Raw genomic sequence first — 8,872 nt, 5'->3', positions numbered from 1 at the left:
TTTGACAATTCTGCAGCCGTTTAGCCTTTCTGCAGCCTTCTGCACCTGCACAAGAAACACAGTCTGTCTAAAGAAAATATGTACAGTTCAAAATCATCAAAGATAAAGAGGAAAGAATCATGTGCTAGCAATAAAGTTAACAAAAGGTTAGTAGCAAATTATCAGAAGCCAAATCAAATGCGGATCTGAGGTATGTTTAAAATTTTAAACCTATAGTTATTTCATTACGCGGAATTTTCTGGGTTATGTCTTGTTGGCCACTAATCGTAATGATTACCCATTTCCTTTTCCCATGCGACCACAAATCCACGAATCCTCCACGTCTACCAGCTCATAAATACCCATGATTTTTGAAATCACATATGGCTGTTTCTGTCATTAAGGTCTCATACCCTAATGACGTAACCTACCGTATTACGTCTCTCAGTTCTCATCCCGCAGCCATGTGTCAATCCACAGCCGAAATCGGAGAATATAGCCGTTCCATTCATTATTTCGAAACCCTCTGCGCTCATAACACTCCATTCCTCGCTATCATCTCCCTTATTCCGTTTCACTCACTACGATTACCTCCATAAACCATACTCTGTTTTTCCCTCTGCTGTATAGCCAGTAAACGTGTGATACAGTTGTATTACGACTGCTAGTCACCGTTTCACTGTGTTCATGCTGTTATCCACCACTTAACTCTGATTCAAGCCGTGAATTCTCGGTGTCTGAGGCTGTTGATGCACCCATATATCCTCTATTCCACAAAGTCTGAGCAGGAACCGAGGAATTCCTGTGTAAAGTCACGGAATTACTGTGTAAAGTCACCATCAAAGTCGTGTTTTAAACAGAGCTGAGGAGTCGATGGGAAAACTTTTAAGGGCTGAACCAGAAGGTTCGAAATTCTTGGAGGCATACCCTCAGGTTGAGGAGGCATTGCAAAAAGCCAATTGGCTACAGTGCATCAAGAAGTTTAAGGGCTACCACAAAGAAGTAACAAAAGCCTTTGCAAGGTCATTCAAGGATAAAGACAGTCAAGTAGAGGTGGGTGATTTAACATTTGCAGTCAGTGAAGGAAGCATAGCAAGGGCTACATCTCTTCCACAAACCGGTGAACGCTGGTTCAAAAACCGGGCAGTCCAGGATCAACAATGGAAGCGGATTTTTAAAAACCCAGGTATGGATACAAGTGTTTTCACCAAAGGAATTCCTATCTCTCATGTTAAAGAAGAATGGAAAATTCTACTGTTGTTAGTGCAAAAAATTTTCACGTGTGAAGGGAGATTTGGAGTATTGTACGTTTATCATGGTAAAATTATGCTGCAATTTCAAGGAGAACATGATATAAATCTTCCCTACTTTCTATTCCAAAGCCTTAGGAAAATGTGTTCCATGGCTCGACGGAATCCACGAAACATAGAAGCTTACCTCTGTCACCATAGTCTTGTTAAGTTATTGATAGAAGAACAATTAAAAGAAAAACAAGACACATGGGAGAAATTCCTTGTAAGGAATCATTTTGAAGAACCTGGAGAATCTTCTATACCTAGGAAAAGCAGAAGGAAGAGAAAAGAAAGTATCTCTGAGACTGTTCAAGGACAAACTGTAGAGGAAATAGAAGTATATCATCCTGAACCTGAGATTGAACCTACTGAAGACAGTGCTCAAGAGATTATCTCAGAAACCCTCGCTGAACTTGCCAAAGAAGCTGCCAAAAAGAGAAGAGAAGATAAAAAGAAACAAAAACAAGACAAGGGAAAATCCGTAATTCAAGAAACTGATCAGACTCCAGAGCATTCTAATGATGAAGAAAGAGATAGCCAGCCCTTAGAACAAAGGTTAGCTAAACTCCATGAGAAAATTGCCCTCTCCAAGAAAGTAAAAGTACAAAAACCAAGGAAAAAGGCACAAAAAGAAACACAGAGTGCTGCCACTGTAAGAAGGAGTAGTAGATTGCAGAATAAAGGGAAAGCCACAAGGATACTCTTCGTTGATCTAAGCACACCTGAGAAGGGTGCTATAAAAACAGACCTTGAGGATAGTCCACAACGTGAGGCAGCTACTTCTCCAAGGGAGGACAGTCCATTTCAGCCGGAGTTTGAAACTGAAATTGAGCATGAATACAGTCCAAGGAAGTCACCAATTGTTGACCCAGTTCAACAAGAGGTGTACAACTATTTTGAAACATTGGAGCAGAACACTGCTGGCCCAAGTAATGTCATACCTCATGAGCAGCAAATAGACTTACTCAAACAAGAGATCTATGAACTTGAGGTGCTAAACCGTCACATTAAACAGAGAAATGAAGAAATGAAGCAGCAAGCTGATATTGCCAAAGCAATCCAAGACAACACCTTTCTTCACATGAGCATGTGGCAGAAGAAACACAGCAGACTCAAGAAGAGATGTAGAAGGCTGAACAGAGCCTTAATCAATTTGAAATTCAGGTGCATGTTCAAGAGACCAAAGGTTAATGTTTCCACACAAAGGAAGAGGAGGAGATTGGATGTCTTAGCTGAGGCATCCCAGCAGGTGGATTGAATTGTGTTTTCATTGCATGAGGACATGCAATACCCTCGGAGTGGGGGTATGTAGAGCCTCTATTCTACACCTACTTGTCTACCATTTTCCTCAGTTTTTCCTTATCTTTCCTTCACTTTTGCCTCATTTTCACCATAAAACCACCCAGATCATTACATTAGGTGTCATTAAGCATGATCAAGCAAGTTTTGCTAATGAATGACTATTTGTTTAGATTTTGACTTACTTGCAGGAATCCCGCAGCTATCTGACGATCCTGCAGCTATCTGAAGATCCTGCAGCCTTTTTGTTAAACGCAATGTTCCACGTGTTGGTTTGCCAGATGAGCCACATGGGCACTTAGGTATCAACGTGCTCGAGGTTCCTGTTCCATTTTTCCAGCCATCCACGTCATCTTTACCCATGGTCAAAGCTGGTCAAGTTACGGTCAACTCAAGGCTGTTTAACGGTGATTGTGAGCTGCTTGGTCACGTCATCTTAAACGGTGACTTGTCCACGTTCTACAGGTGGCAGGGTACATGATCCAACATGGGATTCATTACCCATGACGACAAAAGCATTAAACTCATCCACGCAGCCGTATGATGTGTCCAGGGACCATAAATACGCATGACTGTTTGTTGTTTTTCAGTTAATTAGTTGTACGAGTAGGCTATCTTAGAAACCTCTATAAATAGCTGCGTCTGCGTACGCTCATCAGACTTTTATTAGTTGTAATTTCTGAACTTGTGTTAAATTTAAGAGCGTTGTGAACTCTGTTTTTTTTAGTGCTATCCTAGCACTCTGTTTTGTACACTTTTTGCAAATGGAGGAATAGACATAGCACTGTTTTGAAGTTTCCAAATCTTTGAGTTTTCTTGTGGCTAAATGAATAGAGGGCCCCTGCTCATCTCAGCCTCTGTAAAGTATTTTATGTGCAGTATTTCTTTATTTTCTTATTCATTTCCTTAAGCATGTATAGTTTCATTTACTTGTTTTCCTTTCTTTCAAGCTGATCAGTGTTATTTCTTTGCAGGTTTCTTTTAGCCCGGGATTTATTTTTATGTGTGTGTGTTTGCTTTACAAACTAATGGTATTTGAAGTTGACAAATTCAAGTGCTGCTTTTGTTTTTATAGCTGATTTTTAATCTTATTTCTCAAAGAGCTGCTAACACATGAATGATCTTCATCATAAACTGTTATCTTTTAAGATCAGAATATCACTAACCTGCAGTCAGTTTTGAGTGCTTTTTGGACTATTCTTTCACTACTTTCTAACCATACTTTGCATAGTACATATGGCTGAAGTAGAGAGTTAGAAAGAGCAAAATATTACTACTAGTCTTTAAAGTAGAGTTTTGATTTTAAAGTGCTTCTTAGACTATTCTTTCACTACTTTCTAATCATACTTTGCATAGTACATATGGCTGAAGTAGAGAATTAGAAAGAGCAAACCATTATCATTAGTCTTTCAAGCAGATTTTTCTCACTTTTCTAATTCAACTTAAGCTACTTTCTATCCGTGCTTTACACAGTACATGTGCTTTGAAGCATCGAGTTAGAGAGAGATAATCTTTATTTTTGGGTTTTAAAAGTGACTTTCTTTTCTTTTATTAGCAGCAGCTTGAACGGTGTCTAGTGCCATTGGAAGTGGTCATTTGCTTTCAATTTTATTTCAAGTCATTTCAGTTCACTTATTCCTTTCAAGCATTTCCTTTCAAGCAAGTAGTTAGAAATCACTAATCACACACTTTCACTCATTTAGGATTCACTCTACACACACACCATCACTCACTTGTTTATAAATTATCACTCCATCTTAGGAACATAATTAACCACAACAACACCCCCAACGATAAGAAAAACTCTAAGAGGTTGCTTAAGTACATATAGTACACCTTCGCTTCATCAGCTTACGAGCCCCGGGTTGACAATAAATACTGCAATTTAGATAACACTAAATTGACTAAACAGATGTACTGCTGCTGATTCATCATTTGCGCTCAGGTTGCATCCTGTTACCATAGGGGTACATACTAGTTTCGAGTCCTCCATCCCATATTTCTTCAAGATTTGCTTGCGATACTTGGTTTGTGATAGAAAAATATCGTCTTTGTTTTATTGGACTTGTAAAATAAGAAAATATGTGAGCTCACCAAGTAAGGACATTTCAAATTCTTTCTGCATCACCAAAGCGAAGTTTTGACTCATGGCTTCTTCATTGCTACCAAAGATGATATCATCAACATACACAACAAGTATTAGCAATTTATCATTATCAATTTTTATATATAGATTGCTATCTGTTGATCCTTTTGAAAAACCTTGTTGATGGAGATATTTGTCCAACCGAAAATACCAAGCCCTTGGAGCCTGTTTAAGGCCATAGAGAGCCTTTTTGAGTCTGCATACAAGTTTTGGATCATTTCCAAGGATGAATCCATTTAGTTGCTCAATGTACACTTCTTCTTCTAAGTCTCCATTTAGAAAAGCAGATTTCACATCCATTTGATATACTTTGAACTCCTGAAAGCTAAAAAGAGCAAGGAACATTCTTATGGCATCAAGTCTAGCAACTGGTGCAAAAGTTTCTTCAAAGTCTATGCCTTCTTGTTGAGCATACCCCTTATAAACAAGTCTGACCTTGTTTCTAATAACATCTCCATTCTCATTCAGCTTGTTTTTGAATATCCATTTTGTCCCTATGACATTCTTATCATTTGGTCTAGGAACCAACTCCCAAGTGTTATTATTTTCAATCTGCTCAAGTTCTTCATTCATGGCCTTGACCCAGCATTCATCTTGGCATGCTTCACTTACATTTTGTGGTTCAGTGGAGGAGAGCAATGCTAGATAGCTTGAAGCTTCTGAAATAGTTCTTCTTGTTTGTACACCTGCCTCTTTCTGCCCCAAAATTTGAGTCTCTGGATGATTCTTCTGGACATACCTGGATGGAGTCTTTTCTTCTACCCTTATATGTTCTTCTAGTGCCTCATAGGTTTCTTCTTCATCATAAGTCTGATTTGATGTTGAAGGATAGTCCTCATCATCTTCGAAATATTTGGATTTTACCTGCCTTGGATTGTTTCCTTCTTCATCAACCACTACATCAATACTTTCAACAATTTTTCCAAGTCTTTTATTGTAACACTTATATCCTTTGCTTTGGGGAGAGTAACAAAGGAGAATGCCTTCATCTGTTCTAGGTTCAAACTTGCCAAGGTTTTCATCAGTCCTTTTGATGTAACATTTTCTTCCAAAAATTTTGAAGTATTTTACCGTAGGAGTCTCACCATACCAAAGTTATTGAGGAGTTTGAGTGTTGTTCACCCGGACGTTTGTATTGTTGAGAATAGTAACGGCAGCAAATGCAGCTCCACCCCAGAAGGTTGCAGGAGTTCCAAACTCATCAAGCATAACACGAGCCATTTCTTGAACCGTTTTGTTCATCCTTTGTACTACTCCATTTTGCTGAGGAGTCCTTGCAGTAGAGAATTCCCTTCTTATTCCATGTTCTTCACAAAAATCGAAAAATTCATCCGAGGTAAATTCCCCTCCTCGATCAGACCTGAGGCATTTGATTCTGCGATCTGATTCGTTTTCAACCAAGGCTTTGAATGCTTTAAACTTTTCGAAAGCTTCGTCTTTATGCTTTATAAGTCCTATCCAACACATCCTAGAACAGTCGTCAATGAACAATATGAAGTATTCTTCTCCTTGAGGTGACCTTTTCTTGGATGGACCACATACATCAGTATGGACAAGTTCAAGTGGCTTACTAGCTGATCCTTCCTTCTCAGGGAAATTAGTTCTGGTTTGCTTACCAAACTGACATGATTTGCATATTGTATTGTCTGGAATTCTGATGTCAGGGAGATCACGAACCGCCTGATATTTGCATGCTTTCCTTATCTGAGAGAAGCTTAGATGCCCCAATCTTCTATGCCATAGCTAGTGTTCATCATTCTTGCTTAGATAGCATTGTTGTTGTCCTCCCTTGAGTATGTATAAATTATTTGGAGTTCTTATGCCTTTGATCACTATTTCTCTTGTATCAAGCTCACGAACAATACATCCATTTGATCGAAATATTACCTCATTTCCTTGATCACACATTTGATTGACACTCAATAGATTATGATTTAAGCCATCAACATACATAACATTTTTAGCTTTGACCTTTTCTTTCAAAAGAATAGAACCTTTACCTTTCATGAGTGTAGGGGTGTCATTTCCAAATGAGACCTTCCTTTCCTTTTCTAAGGCACTATATGACTGAAGTTTTTCTTTATCACCTGTCATATGTTTCGAGCATCCACTGTCGATGTACCATTGATTTTCCTGTCCTTTCGCATATAAGTCTATACCACATATTTCTGGTTGCGGTTATTTCTTTCTCCATGTCTTGGGACTCAATGAAGCTTGATCCTTCTGAGTTGTTTGCTGAAACATACTCCTGCATTCAGAATCTTCATGACCGAAGTTGTTACAAATAGAAAATTCTATTTCATTTTCAAGGGCAGAAAAGTTATTGTAGGTTCTTTTCATGATTCCAGTCACACTCCTTTGATTTCGTGCTTCTCTGGTCATGATGGTCTTGTAGGCAACACATTGAGCTGCTTTGTGTCCAAAGTTATGACAAGAGAAACATTGGCCATTGAAGAAATTCCTGCGATTATCAAACCTGTTGTCCAAGTGATTGTAGTTTCCATAGACATTCATTCTTGAGGCAAATTGAGAATGATTTACCTGCAGTTGGTTGTAGCTTTTGTTCATCCTTGAAGTAGATTGCCCCCGATTTACTTGGTGATCTCTGTTCATCCTTGAAGTAGATTGACCCTGATTTACCTGGTGATCTGCTTTATGCCTTTGTTGTCGATTGTCAACCTGTTCACTTCTCCTTGTTGCATCAAGATAACTTTTGGAGGTGGATGGCTTCTGTGCTTGAGATGCTTCTTCAGAATATCCAAGACCTGTCCTGATTAGAGGAGAATGCTGCACTTTGATAATCTCATCTAAAGTTTCAGATCCTTTAGCAAATCTAAGATTTAGAGCTTTTGTTTTCTCAATATCTTTTCTAAGTCTCACAATTTCACATTCTAACTTTTCATTGTATTTTTCCCTTTTAGCAAGTTGAGATGTCAGAGTATCTATGATCATACTCTTTTCTTCTAAACAGATTTTAAGTTTAGAAATTTCTTCATAGAGATCATCTTCATTGTAGTGCCCACTCTAGTTTCCTGACCTTAATATGACATTATCCTAGACACTTTATTCTTCGAGGACCTCAGATTGAGGATCTGGACCCATGACACTATTATTAGCGATTGAGATATTCATGGTTGTGATGTTTATGAATGCTTTCCATTGATATTATGATAGCATGAATGGTTATGTAGCTTATCTATCAGTATTCTGATGATTGAAATATTAAATAGTTAAGTTGGTCTCTATTTGAATTTATGATGAGGGTAGTAAAGAATATGTATGCGCTCTACTAAAAGCATAATGAGGATAAATTTGATGGATAGTTATATTTCTACGATGTTACGATGTTGATATCTTAATGAATATGTATGTTTCCATTGATGATTATTGATGATAGCCATGAGGGATGTGTCCCCTATGTTACCTACTTCCTTTTCAGACTTACAATGGACAATGATGTGAATGACCAGGAATTGTTAATGATGCTATTATGATAATTGACTAACATGGAGAAACCTTGTTACTGACTATTATTGAGTATGGCAGGAAACCATCAGGCACTCGCATATGACATGTCGATGACACCTGGTTTGATGAAAATTCATATTATTTTATCTTTTAAAGTCTAAGTCGATCTTGAAATCTGCCATATATGTTTAACTATATTCTGATCATATGTTCATGGTTGCAGAAACAGATTAGTTGCTTGACCGAATGACCCACATATGGGTGATGGGGTTGTACAGGTGGATGGAATTACATGGGAGGGGTGGGACAGAGTCCCTGATCTCACCCACTAGCACTCTCGCCATGACTTGGGTTGGAAGGGTTGAAACACCTTCGCCTTGAAGATCATGATGCCATGAGGGCAGGTCCCAAAGTTGGGTCGCTCATGAGGACTTTACCGGGGGGCGCACATCAAGGCGGATCCCTTGATCCCCGACACCATTAGTCTCACTATAGCAGGCAACATAAGAGATGATAGTAGTCTATGACGTTGCACTATACTTTCCCCTCGTAGTCACTAGATGCTTGAAGGGCAAGTGGTGTGGCACCCTTGGAACTTCAGGGGAATTTCTTGAAGGGCGCGACCAACTTGGCACCCTTGGCATCACAAATAAACTACTAGGTGTGGCACCCTTGGAACTTCTAGGGA

Source organism: Pinus tabuliformis, chromosome J (genome assembly GCF_031772625.1).
Source record: "Pinus tabuliformis cultivar Carrire ecotype Pingquan chromosome J, CPIR1, whole genome shotgun sequence".
Classification (NCBI taxonomy): Eukaryota; Viridiplantae; Streptophyta; class Pinopsida; order Pinales; family Pinaceae; genus Pinus; species Pinus tabuliformis.
This window is presented reverse-complemented; position numbering follows the sequence as displayed.